Here is a 13,864-nt window from a genome sequence, read left to right as displayed (position 1 = left end):
GCGGCTTCTTGGGACCTGGCCAGAGGTGCCTCTCTAACAGACATTTGCAGAGCAGCGGGCTGGGCAACACCCAACACCTTTGCAAGGTTCTACAACCTCCGAGTGGAACCGGTTTCATCTCAGGTAGTGGCACGCAACACAAGCGGATAAGCCCGGGATAGCCGGCCGGGTGTATCGCTTGCACATAGCGCCTTCCACCTCCTTTTGAGCTGAAGACATGCGCTGTTAATTCCCAGTAGTGTTCACAAAAGTTGTTCCCTGGTTGACTTCCTCCGAGCCCTGTGGCAGTCGAGTTTTCGGAGAGACTCACTGCCAGCCCAGTACACGCGCTAACTAAGAGCCCGGTTCTGGGGTAGATGCTCCGCATGTGGCGGTTCCCTGTAAGGCTAACCCCATGCGATCTATATTTTCCACTAATTCATTTCCCTGCTGGCAAACTGCGTCTTCCTTGGGCAGAGCCCCTCTGCCCCAGTCTCCATGTTGTAGTAACTCCTCCCCCATTGGGCAGGATCTACCTTGAAGGCTCTCCATATGGTTGAAAAGACCATGTGATGTATTCTTCCACTTAAATATCTTCCCCTCTCTTGGGGCGAGGTGTGGTCTCCGCGTTGTCCTCCCCTTGGGAGGGACACCCCCCGACTAGACCAGGCGGCCCAGTCGGATAATCCCCCTTCTCTTTTAGGGAGTGGAAAAAGAGAAGGGGAAAGAGGCCACAACTGGGTTAAGCCTGTCTCTATCTCTGGGTAGTCGACTTGTCCCCAAAAAGGGCTGTTCGACACTCATAACTGTGTTGGGGGAGGTTACGTGTCAACCTGGTGTTCTGGCTATGAGGCACACAGCAAGTCTGCCCACCACACACCGCCAGTTCACGTAACACAGTTCAGCCTTGTGGCGTTTTGTATAGGGACCCCTAGTGTCACTACATCGACACCAATGTCGAGTGAGTGACAGATAGGGAACGTCATGGTTACTGGTGTAACCTTCGTTCCCTGATGGAGGGAACGAGACGTTGGTCCCTCCTGCCACAATGCTGAACTACCCGCTGAAATGGCCGGACCTTATATCGGCTCCTCAGCGTAAAACCTGAATGAGTGGTTGCATATCAGCTCCTTTTATACCCGTATGTTCGGGGGAGTGGCATGCAAATACCACTCGCCAATTTTCATTGGCCTTTTTTCAAAGACCAGAGGTGTCTCAGGCTCCGAAGAGTGACCCCTAGTGTCACTACATCGACACCAACGTCTTGTTCCCTCCATCAGGGAACGGAGGTTACACCAGTAACCATGACGATTTCCTGGTTCAGGTAAGCGTTTATTTTCCTCACTGCAACAAATGCAGTCTTTCAAGGCTTTTATGCTGTTCAATAACTCAGTCTAAAAAATCCACAAGCTGTTTCACAAAATAAACTCTCAACTTCGCAATAATAACTCTTGGCTTGACAATCGGTGCCCAGGCTCTCTCTCTCTCTTCTACCTGCGGTGTGGCTCTATTTATGCTGCTCTCCCTGTGCTCACTGAAATTAGAGATTTAACTCAGGTGTAAGCGCCCTTACCGCTTTCTCTCTCTCCGGAGAGATGCTTGACCACGCCCCCGCTGCCACACTGTATATTTTAAAATACAGTACAAAGCAGATATCAGTATATCAGATAGATTGGTATATAAACATTATTTCAGTTATTGAAATATACAGCCAAGAACTGCAAAGTATAATACCTAAAACAGTGTCACCACATTTTTTACAGTAAATTTCTGCCATCCACAGCTACCAGATTTTTTTTCACCGTATATTTAACAGTGTAGAAAGAGAGAAAAGACTGGTATCAGCAAACATAATAAAGGTCAGCAAGTCATGTTACTTAGATTAATTTACTGTCTTTCCTGCATATTCCACATCCACAAAGCTCTAATCAGCCACAGTGGTGTAACCAGCGTGAAACACATCACAATGTATTCTCTAATACTTTAGAACAATCCAGACACTTGTTGTTCTTAGCTCACACAGAGAGATCACTCAAATCCATGTCAACTTTGGATTTCAGAGAAAACTTTTTAAGTTATTTTGCGCAGAAGATCTGGGGAATGATTCACAGGTACTGCTGAGATCTGAAAATAACTCTTTCCAACAGTACATTTTGTTGAAACAACACAAACAGAAACACACATTATCATAAAAAAGAGTTTGAACCCTTTTGAAAGCCATTTCAAAGGAGTTCCTAAAAGTTCTCTTTCCGTTTCCCCACCAAAACAACTAAATTCTTCAATTTTCATATAGCAAAGACCTTGTAAATTTGAAATGTATTATTTTTTTATACACATCTCAGACAAACCAGAACGTCTCGGTTACTGTTGTAACCTCCGTTCCCTGATGGAGGGAACGAGAAGCTGTGTTGATGTAGTGACACTAGGGGTCGATCTTGAGAGCCTGAGACACCTTCAGATCTTTGAGAAAAGGCCAATGAGTATTGTCGAGTAGAATTTGCATGCCACTCCCCCTGACATACAGGTATAAAAGGGAGGCTGGTATGCAGATTCATTCAGGTTTTTGCACTGAGGAGCCGAGACAAGGTCCCAGCCATTACAGTGGTGTAGTTCAGCCTGTGGCAAGAGGGACACAACGTCTCGTTCCCTCCATCAGTGAACGGAGGTTACGACAGTAACCAAGACGTTCCCATTCTGTCATTCACTCAACGTTGTGTCGATGTAGTGACACTAGGGGTCCCTATACGAAACGCCACAATGGCTGAACTGTGTTACGTGAATTGCCAATGCAGGTGTAGGCAAGCTACTGTGAGCATAGGAACAGATGCACTCGGACTGCATGTAACCTCCCCAGACGCCCCAAAATGTCATGTAATTCCCAACAACGCCAGTCGCGGCCTTTTCTCTCTAAGTTTTTCTCTCCACAGAAAATTATATTCGGCTGGGGCCTTTAAATGCTCATAAAATGTGCCAGGGAAGGTGTTCTTGTCCGTTCCTATTCTTTCAGGGGGAAAAGACCCCACGGAGGCCACACCCTGCCCTGAAGGGGAGGGTAAAAAAGTGGCGAATATGTCATATGAGCCTAAGGCCACACATGGAAGAGGCGCGGTGGTAGGTCCTGCCCTTCGTAGGGGAAGAGCTCTACAAACGCAGCAACTGGGGCAGAGAGGGCTCTGCCAAGGGAGATGCGGGTCTACTGAAAAAGGGAGACCGTACCGCGGAGGATACATCACAGAAGGTTACCGGGGTAACCAAGATCTGTGGAGCACTTACCCCACTACAGGGCACGTTAGCACACATACTGGGTCCAACTACGAATTCCTCCACTGAATTCGTGAGCCAGAGGGCTAGGAGGAAGGACATCCAGGGTTCAAAGGTCGTGAACACGCATGGGAGAGAAGAGCGCACGGCTTCACCTCGTGGAGGGGAAAGGTGCTATACACAAGCGGTACACCCGGCCAGATGCCCCGCGTAACGAAACTTACCTGTTCGTACCTGAAAGAACACGGGGCAAAACCAGCTCAACCCGGAGATTGTAAAATCTCACGAAGGTATTGGGTGTTGCTCAGCCGGCTGCCCTACAGTTGTCTGCTAGAGAGGATCCATTGGCCAGTGCCCACGAGGATGCCACACTCCTTGTGGAGTGTGCTCGAACCCGCAAGTGGGCAGACACGGACTGGGTCTGGAAGGCCAAAGCGGTGGCGTCCATGATCCAATGGGCAAGCCTCTGTTTGGAGACAGCATTCCCTTTCCGCTGTCCACCGAAGCAAAGAGCTGCTCAGAGCATTTAAAGCTCTGCGTGCGATCCAAGTAGATGCGCAAAGCATGCACCGGACACAGCAACGATTAGGCTGGGTCTGCCTCCTCTGGGGGCAGCGCTTGCAGGCTCACCACCTCATCCCCAAAAGGGGTCATGGGAACCATGGCCACATAGCCTGATCGGGGTCTCAGGATCACGTGAGAGTCTTCCGGACTGAACTCTAGGCACTCTTCACTGACAGAGAATGCTTGCAGGTCCCCGACCCTCTTGATGGAAGTGAGCGTGGTCAGGAGGGCGGTCTTCAATGAGACGGCCTTTAACTCGACTGACTCTAGGGGCTCGAATTGGGCTCATGAGGGAAAGAGGCACGGCCTAGGAGGGTTCAACCTCCTGGTGCCTCTCAGGAACCTGATGATCAGGTTGTACTTACCGAGAGACTTACCTTCAACAGTGTGGTGGTTTGCTGCTATAGCAGCTACATAGAGCTTGAGAGTGGAGGGGAACAGCCACCCGTCCAACTTCTCTTGCAGGAAGGAAAGCACTGACCCAACTGCACACCTCTGGGTGTCTTTGCTATGGGAAGAACACCACTTAGCGAAGATACGCCACTTCAGGGAATACAGAGTAGAAGGAGCTCTGTCCTGAGTGGTCGTGTTAACCACTGAGGGTGGTAGACCAGTTAGTTCTTCTGCGTCCCATCCAGGGACCAGACATGGAGATCCCAGAGGTCTGGGCATGGGTGCCAGAGGGTGCCCCGTCCCTGAAAAAGAAGGTCCTTCCTCAGGGGAATTTGCCAGGGAGGGGCTGTCACAAGGGGTGTGAGGTCCGAGAACCAGGTCTGGGTGGGCCAATACAGAGCCATGAGAATGACCTGCTCCTTGTCCTCCCTGACCTTGCACAGAACATGTGCAAGTAGGCTCACTGGGGGAATGCGTATTTGTGCAGCCCCCGAGGCTAGCTGTGTGCCAGCGCATCTGTACTGAGGGGAGCTCCCATCAGGGCATACCAGAGCAGGCAGTGGGAGGATTCCCGGGAGGTGAACAAGTCTACTTGTGCCTTGCCGAATCGACTCCAAATCAGCTGGACCACCTAGGGGTGGAGTCTCCACCTGCCACGACAGAGCATCTGCTGTGGCGTTGAGGTTGCCAGGGATACGAGTGGCCTGCAGCGACCTGAGTCACCACTGACTCCAGAGGAGGAGGTGACAGGCGAGTTGCGACATGCGACGAGAGCGTAAACCACCTTTGCGGTTTATATAAGCCACTGTCATCATGTTGTCCATCCGGACCAACACGTGCTTGCCCTGGATCAACGGCAATAGCCTCCGCAGGGCGAGCTGTTCTGCCAGCAACTCGGGCAGTTGACGTGCCAACACAAGCGAGGTCCTGTCCAGGAGCCAGTGGCTGCGTGCCCGTTGCGCACGGCGCCCCAGCCTGTCTTGGAGACGTCCGTCATAACCACGATGTGCCTGGACACTTGCTGTATAGGGACTCCAGCCTGCAGGAATGCAAGGTCTGTCCAAGGGCTGAAAAGGCGGCAGCAGGTGAGCGTGAGAGCCACACGATGTGTGCCACGGTGCCATGCGTACTTTGGAACTCGGGAGCCAGTGCTGTGGCGGTCTCATATGCATCAACCCAAGTGGCTTGACCGCCGTTGACATGTCATATGCCCCAGGAGCCTCTGAAAGTATTTCAGTGGGACCGTTATTTCCCACCTGGATAAGTTCAGGCAGTTCAGCACAGACTGCGTGCGCTTGCACGCTATCATTGACACCGAGTCTAACTCCATGCTGAGATAAGAGATGCTTTGAACCGGGGAGAGCTTGCTCTTTTCCCAGTTGACCTGAAGCCCTAAACGGCTGAGGTGTGTGAGCACCAGATCCCTGTGTGCACACAGTAACTCTCGAGAGTGCGCTATAATCAGCCAGTCATCAAGGTAATTGAGTATGCAAACTCCCACTTCCCTTAACGGGGCAAGGGCTGCCTCTGTGACCTTCGGGAAGATGTGAGGGGACAGGGACAAGCTGAAGGGGAGGACCTTGTACTGATATGCCCGACCGTTGAACGTGAACCATAGGAAGGGTCTGTGTCGAGGTAAAATCGAGACGTGAAAGTACGCGTCCTTCAGGTCTACTGCCGCAAACCAATCTTGATGCTGGATGCACATCAAAATATGCTTTTGCGTCAGCATCTTGAACAGGGGATTGTGCAAGGCACGGTTCAGAACTCGCAGGTCAAAGATTGGCCGCAACCCACCGCCCTTCTTGGGAACAATGAAGCAAGGGCTGTAAAACCCCTGTCTCGCCTCAACTGGAGGGACAGGCTCTATCGCGCCCTTCTGTAGGAGGACCACAATCTCCGCCCGCAGGACGGCAGCGCTCTCGTCCTTCACTGACGTGAAGAGAATGCTGCATAACCGTGGCGGGCGCCTGGTGAATTGAAACACATAGCCGATTCGGATGGTTCTGGCCAGCCAGCTTGACGGGTTGGAAAGCGATAGCCACGCATCCAAACTCCGGGCAAGGGGCACGAACGGAAGGAGTTCCGCATCGGGGAGCGGTGCTCTGACCCGAGGCAGCCGCATTGAGGGGACCCTCAAAGCCCTTACCTTGCTCCGTGTGCCCGGCGTAAGGCGGACCAGCGACTGAGGAGGGCCTCTCAGGCCGTCCTCGAGACTCGTCACCACTGGCTGGGCGGGGGTGTGGTTTGTGTGATGCAGCGGGGCATGCGAAGGCAGGGGGCCGCGTTCGTGAGGCCCAGGCTGCAGGCGCTTGGTGTCCAGTAGCCGTGGGGACGCCGACTGTGAGCACTGGCGGTGTGACCCGAGGAGAGAGGAAACTGCTCTTTTTTTGACAATGTGGGTACCACAGCCCTTACGGGGTGCGGCGAACAGAAAAGAAAAAGGGAACAAAAGATTTTCCTGCTGGCCCTCCACCGGGGGATGGAGTGGTCTGGCTATCAGCTCCGGAGTTCTTGCAGACGTCTCGATCCTTGGGTGTCCCGTCTCAGGGGACTCTTGAGCCGCATCGGGGCAAGATATGCTGAATGGCCTCCATCTGACGGTGTCCTCGATGGTGTCGCCAAAGAGGCGGACTTGGGAGATGGCCGCGTTAAGGAACCACGCCTGTCTGCGTTCCTCATCTCGACCAGGTTCAGCCACAGGTGGTGCTCCTGGATCACAAGAGTGGACATCATCTGCCCAAGTGCACGTGCTGTGACCTTAGTCGCACGGAGGGCGAGATAGGTCACCAAGCGCAGCTCTTGTAGCACACCGGGATCAGAACTACCCGTGTGAAGCTCTTTCAAAGCCTTGGCCTGATGGACCTGTAAGAGGGCCATGGCATGCAGGGCAGAGGCGGCCTGACCGGCAGCGCTGTTGGCTTTAGTCACCAGAGATGACATCGTCCTACAGGCTCGGGAAGGGAGTGCCGGGCGACTCCGCCAGGTCGTGGTGCTCAGTGGGCACAGGTGTGCCGCGATCGGCTTATCCACCTGGGGTATTGCGGCATAACCCTCGGCCGCCCCACCATTGAGGGTAGTGAGAGCGGACAAACTGAAGGATCGGGTTCGGGCAGCGAAAAGTGCCCTCCATGATCACGTCAGCTCGTCGTGCACTTCCGGGAAGAAGGGGACTGGAGGAGGGTGTAGCCGCGAGCGGTACGCCGAACCCAGAAACCAGTTGTCAAGCTGCGAGTGCTCGGGCGGGTGGAGGGTTCCACTCAAGCCCAACACTCGCGGCAGCCCGGGCAAGCATGGCGGTCAGCACCGCGTCGGCCTCAGACTGGGCTGCAGCCCAATCGAGTCCTCGGCGTCCGACATCACCAAGGAGCTCTCCGATGCAGCGATCGACATCTCATCCGGCTCACGAGCTCCTTTTTTTATTTTTTATTTTTGTTCTCTTTTTTTTCTTCTTTTTTTTTTCTTCTTCTTTGTTCCCAGGCACCTGAGGCAGTGATCATGACCGTCAGAGGCGGAGAGGTAACGACCGCATCCAGGAACTGCACAGAGAAGGAAGGGCATCTTTAAAAAGATGCATCTTTCAAAAGACATTCAACGTCACTGTGCCTGCTCTAATAGAGGAAATATACTCTTTAGAGGAAATAAATTATTTTAAAGTGCTGTCGAAGCACCCAGGGGCGTAGTCTGCAGTGGAGTGCAGAGTGGAGAGAAAGCTGCTGGAATGCGTTGTATATCCAACAGCACATGCTTCTGAAGAGGTGAATGGTTCAGCTCGCTGAAATACAATCATGAAATGCTCGGCTCCAAAGAAAAAATCTGAATGAATCCGCATTTCAGCCTCCCTTTTATACCCGTATGTCAGGGGGAGTGGCATGCAAATTCAACTCGCCAATTCTCATTGGCCTTTTCTCAAAGATCTGAAGGTGTCTCGGGCTCTCAAGATTGACCCCTAGTGTCACTACATCAACACAACATCGAGTGAGTGACAGAAAGGGAACATGGGTTTAATTTCGTCATGATAAGCAAGAAAGCGGTTGAAGACTCATGTGTCTGTTTACAGTAGACTTCTATCTTGCACAAATGGAAAAGAGCATCAATGGTTCATTTTTAATCAATTACAGCCACAGTGAATAAAATATCAGATTTGTTCAAATGTATTTTATAGTGGTTTGAAAAGTGTAAAATATTCTCTGATGAAATCTCATTTGTGGCTTGACATTTTTGAAGCATTTTGCCACATATCTGCAAAACATCTTTATATCAATTTCCTCATCTAAAAATGCTGTTAAGTGACCTTTCATTCCGATCATAGACTATAACATTGCTTACATTTAATGTCACTTGTCTCTTGTTAAAGGAATAATTCACCCCAAAATTTACATTCAGTCATCTTTACACACCCACATTATGTTCCAAACCTTTCTTTCTTTCTTTCTTTCTTTCTTTCTTTCTTTCTTTCTTTCTTTCACCACTCACAAGTAAATGATGACAGAATTAAAATTTTTGGATGAGCTCTTTCTTTAAGTGCTTTTCTGAACCTTTTGACTATTCAAATGTAACATTTTTTCAGTGTTTGTTTAGGTTTCTCAGGTTGTGTTTCTCTTGGTCTAGAAGAGCACTGTATGTGTACAGTGGAGAAAAAATAAAAACAGCACAATATAAGCAGCATGGAGACAAGAACTAGTACTTTTGCTCTCATATTTTATTTATTTATTTATTTATTTATTTATTCACTTTTTTCATCATCATAGTGTAGGCAAAAAGGGAGGTAATTCTATGTATTCTCTGTATTTGCCAATTGCCATGCTCACACATCTATATAATGTAGCAAATAACTGAGGTTAAGGGTTTCTAAACACTGAATGAAATGCTGGTGTTAGAATCTAAAAAGTGTTGGGCCCAGTTGGGACTTCTGTGTATATATTCATGGCAGTGTCAAGAGGAATTACCGATGGGAACTGCTCATTTGGGTTCTACTGCGGGTTTTGAGTGCTCATTAAAACTTGAGGAACAACAGGATGATGGGTGCCATCAAATGGCCTCTCGAAACACTGCTTCTAATCAGACAGACAGAGAGAGAGAGAGAGAGAGAGAGAGAGAGAGAGAGAGAGAGAGAGAGAATGGTATACAGACAGACAGAGGCAGAATGAGTGTGTGCAATCTCTTCTTTGCTAAAAAAAAAAATAATAATAAAATTGTCCATAATACATTTTACATTAACAAATTTACCACTTTTAACTTTTATTTTCTAAATAATAATGAGCAGTTATTAAATATACAATATACTGTGCATTCAGAAAGTATTCAGATCCCTTCATTTTAATTTTTAATTTTTAATTTTTAATTTTTAATTTTTAATTTTGTTTCGTTGCAGCCTTATGCTAAAATACTTTTTAAAAAAAAATTCTTCATATCAGTCTACACTCTATACCCAATATTTGCAAAGCAAAAAACAGATTTTTATTTTTTATTTTTATATAATTGTGCACATTTATTAACAAGAAAAAAACTTAAATATCACATTGACATAAGTATTCAGACACTTTGCTATGACTCTTGAAATTTAGCTCAGGTGCATCCCATTTCGCTGGATCAACTTTGAGATGTTCTGTGAAAATGAATATCAGAGCAAAAACCAAACCATGAGGTCAAAAGAACTACCTGCAGTGCTCAGAGACAGAATTGTGTCCAGGCACAGATCTGGGGGATCTTAAATGCATGAGGTTTGGAACAACCAGGACTCTTCCTAGGGCTGGCCGCCCAGCCAAAGTGAGCAATCGGGTGACGGGCCTTGGTAAGAGAGGTGACCAAGGACCCGATGGTCACTCTGGTTGAGCTCCAGAGAACATGTGTGGAAATGGGAGAAACTTGCAGAAGGGCAACAATCATTGCAACACTCCAATGATCTGGGCTTTATGGCATTGTGGCCAGAAGTAAGCCTCTCCTCAGTGCAGTGCAATTCCAAGTGTCATGCCTGGAGGAAATCACCTGCGCAAAACTATATTGGACTCAAAATGTCACTGAGTATGGCTGCTGCATTGCGAGCTCCGACACAACATTGCAGTTTTTTGTTTGTTTTGTTTACAGTTCTTATGTTTTTTGTTTTGGATGTTGTCTGCCTTATTGTATATGATAGACAAACACTTTTGGACATTGGTTCTGCAATTGCACCGAAAACCGGACTTCCAATTCCTCAATGCCAACCCGGTCTTTACAAACACGCCAGCAGAGCCCTTTGTCTGGAAGGAAAGGGGGAAATAGAGCCTGTGTTCTCATCAGAGTAAGACGTCACGCAAATCAATCCCCGCTACCCAGTATTCTACTGGCAAATGTTCAGTCTCTGGACAACAAGCTCTGTGAGCTGAGAGCACGGATCTCTTTCCAATGAGAGATGAGGGACTGCTGCATTATCTGCCTTACGGAAACTTGGATGTCTGCTGAGATTCCAGATTCAGCCATCGAACCCACAGGGTTCTCTGTGCACCGAGTGGACAGAGCAAAAGACCTCTCAGGTAAAAGCAGAGGTGGTGGTGTATGTTTTATGGTCAACAAATCCTGGTGTGATCAGAGGAACGTACATTCTGTCAAGTCTTTCTGCTCTCCTGATCTGGAATTTCTCATGCTTCTGTGTCGACCGTTCTGGCTACCGAGGGAATTCACAGCGGTCATTATCACTGCTGTGTACATCCTGCCACAAGCCGGCACAGACCAGGCACTCAAGGAACTACATGGGAGTATAAGTGAGCAGGAAACCGTGCACCCTGAGGCTGCGTTCATTGTGACCGGGGACTTTAACAAAGCCAATCTCAAATCAATCACACCAAAATACTACCAACATATCAGTTTCAACACACGAGGGGACCGGGTTTTGGACCATTGCAACTCTCCCTTCCGGGATGGCTACAAATCCTTCCCCCGCCCACCATTTGGCAAATCAGACCACTCTTCCATTCTCCTTCTGCCCGCTTACTGGCAGAAACTAAAAAAGGAAGCACCCACCCTCAGAATGATCCAGTGCTGGTCGGACCAATCAGATTCTACGCTACAAGACTGTTTTGATCACGGCATCGAGGTTTACACTGATAGCATAACGTGTTTCATTAGAAAGTGCGTAGAGGACAATACGGATCTACCCCAACCAGAAACCATGGATTAATAGCGATGTTCGTGTGGCACTTAATGAGCGGACCTCCATTTTTAATTCTGGGAATGTGGAGGAGCATAAACAAGCCAGATATGCCCTCCGCAAAACTATCAGAGCAGCAAAATGCCAGTACAGGGACAAGATTGAAGGACAGTTCAACACCACTGACTCTAGAAGCATGTGGCAGGGAATTAATATCATCATGGACTACAAAGGAAATAAAAACTCTGCTGTGAACACCGCTGCCTCTCTCCCGGATGAGCTAAATACTTTTTTTATGCTCGTTTCGAGGGAAATTACACCCCCTCGCTGAGAGAGCTCTTGCGGCCGAAGCAACAGAGGTTAGTTCACTCTCCGTCTCTGTAGCGGATGTAACCCAATCCTTCCGACGGGTGAATATCTGTAAAGCCGTGGGTCCAGACGGCATTCCGGGCCGTGTCGTCAGAGTGTGTGCGAATCAACTGGCTGGTGTTTTTACGGACATTTTCAACCTTTCCCTCTCCTTGTCTGTAGTCCCCACATGCTTCAAAACGTCGACCATTGTGCCTGTACCAAAGCAATCCAAAATCACTTGCTTAAATGACTGGCGTCCTGTTGCTCTGACCCCCATCATCAGCAAATGCTTTGAGAGGCTAATCAGAGATTACATCTGCTCTGTGCTGCCTGCCTGACTGGACCCATTGCAGTTTGCTTACCGCAACAACTGCTCCACTGTGATGCCATTGCATCTACACTACTGTAGGAAATTAGGTAGTATACATGTAAACGGGATGGATTAAAGTGCCCGCATACCCCCACCATTATAAATAGGGAAACAGTATGTGTGAGCTAGGAATTAATTTAAATTGTTCTTATTCTACATTATTATGTAAGGAAATTTATAATGGAATTAGTCGTGTTAGACAACCATCATAAATTAGATAAATGACAAATAATTAGATTATTTGTCTGAATAAAATTCTCCACCATTAAAATCGTAATACAACGTTTGTTGTATCCGCTCACAATTTCTATTGTAAGGAATTAGCTTTAATAAGGTAATTATGATTAATTCACTTACTGGAGTAATATTATTCTCATGGCTTATTGAAAATAATATTACACATATTTAGGTACAGCTTTGAAGCAAAATCTTTTAAAAAAAAGATGAGATTATTTATAAAAATATACCACAGTCAAATTTTCTTTGAATACAGACAAACTTTATTGCTATTCTAAACATAAAACTAATTTAACACATACAACATGAAACAGGTTGGTGAGTATTGACAGAATGTAAAATAAATGATCAATACAGAGAAAATGAACTTTATGGAGTCTGTTGACAATGCCTTAAGAACCATCTATCCTTCTTTGAGTCTAAATCGATTTGCAATCAGATTACCCAAAGTATTTAACTAATAACTTTGCACTTTGAGCAAAAGTCTGGAGATGTACTTGTGTGTTGTTGCATTTCCTTGCATTGCATTTCCTTGCGTTGCTTGGTTCTTTGGCGTTTGGAGAAAGTTAGTTCCGTCAATGTTTAAGACTCTATAATGATTGTTGATAGTTGTTATCTCGATGGATGATGAAGTGGGCTTTGAAGCGAGGCCTTCGACAAGGAGGACTTGCGACTCCGGTTGGGTGTGTGAACCGTAGAGAGAGAGTGAAAGGCTTCCTCGGGACGAGTCCCGAGTTTTCCTTGGACTCTACATGGCATGGAGGCTGAAGAGCAAGAGACAGGACCAAGAGAGGAGACCAAGCGACGGTATCAAGAGAGCGTTGTGAGTAGAAGAAGAGAGCGCGTTCTTCCTGTTTTGCAAACATTTGAACTGAGATTGGCCACACCCCAAAGGTGTCCTGAGCCAATCAGAAGTGGCTTTTCAGAGTCACATTATCGACTGGTCTGTCCCTTTCAACGTCGATTTACCATCCTTTGTGTGGAGAGTCCTTTCATTCTTCCTGCTCAAAATAGTGAATGTTTAATCATGAACTTTTATATCTTGAAAGCGGTGCAAGGGACATGACATTCGTTGTCATCAACATTCTCTATGTAAACAAGCAAGCATTTACATACTAAATGTGACATACTTACATGACTATTACACATGTAAGTAACAAAACATGAAAATCCCTGGTTACAAATCATACTGGTTAATTCATTGGTTTTACTACATGGATAAAACATTACACATTATAAGAAACCAGATTGTCAGGGTATTTTAACAAGTTAAACCTTGATTAGTTACCATTATTAGTAGAATGAGATGAGTCACACAAGATTAAAGATTATAATCATCGATTTGTTATTTAGAAGTGATTACAAATCACTACACATATTTTAAAAGGTACATCGGCTGTAATCATTCATTTGTCTGTTATAAAAGTAATCACAAGTAATTTTCAGAATTATCTAGCAAGGCTAGGTATTGTGTACATTGTGGATCTAAAATCATTCTGTACATTTTAGAGGGTTAACGTTCTAAATGCATTCTGTAAATTAAGAAGTACAATGTTCATGGATTCCCTTTTAGCTGCTCTTTG

General features: G+C 47.1%; 1 pseudogene; it reads right to left on the bottom strand.

The window, feature by feature from the left end:
- LOC127433231 (1,4-alpha-glucan-branching enzyme-like) overlaps positions 1–13,864 on the bottom strand; it is a 235,745-nt pseudogene that overhangs the window by 181,276 nt on the left and 40,605 nt on the right.

Source organism: Myxocyprinus asiaticus, chromosome 43, assembly GCF_019703515.2.
Source record: "Myxocyprinus asiaticus isolate MX2 ecotype Aquarium Trade chromosome 43, UBuf_Myxa_2, whole genome shotgun sequence".
Taxonomy (NCBI): domain Eukaryota; kingdom Metazoa; phylum Chordata; class Actinopteri; order Cypriniformes; family Catostomidae; genus Myxocyprinus; species Myxocyprinus asiaticus.
This window is presented reverse-complemented; position numbering and strand designations above follow the sequence as displayed.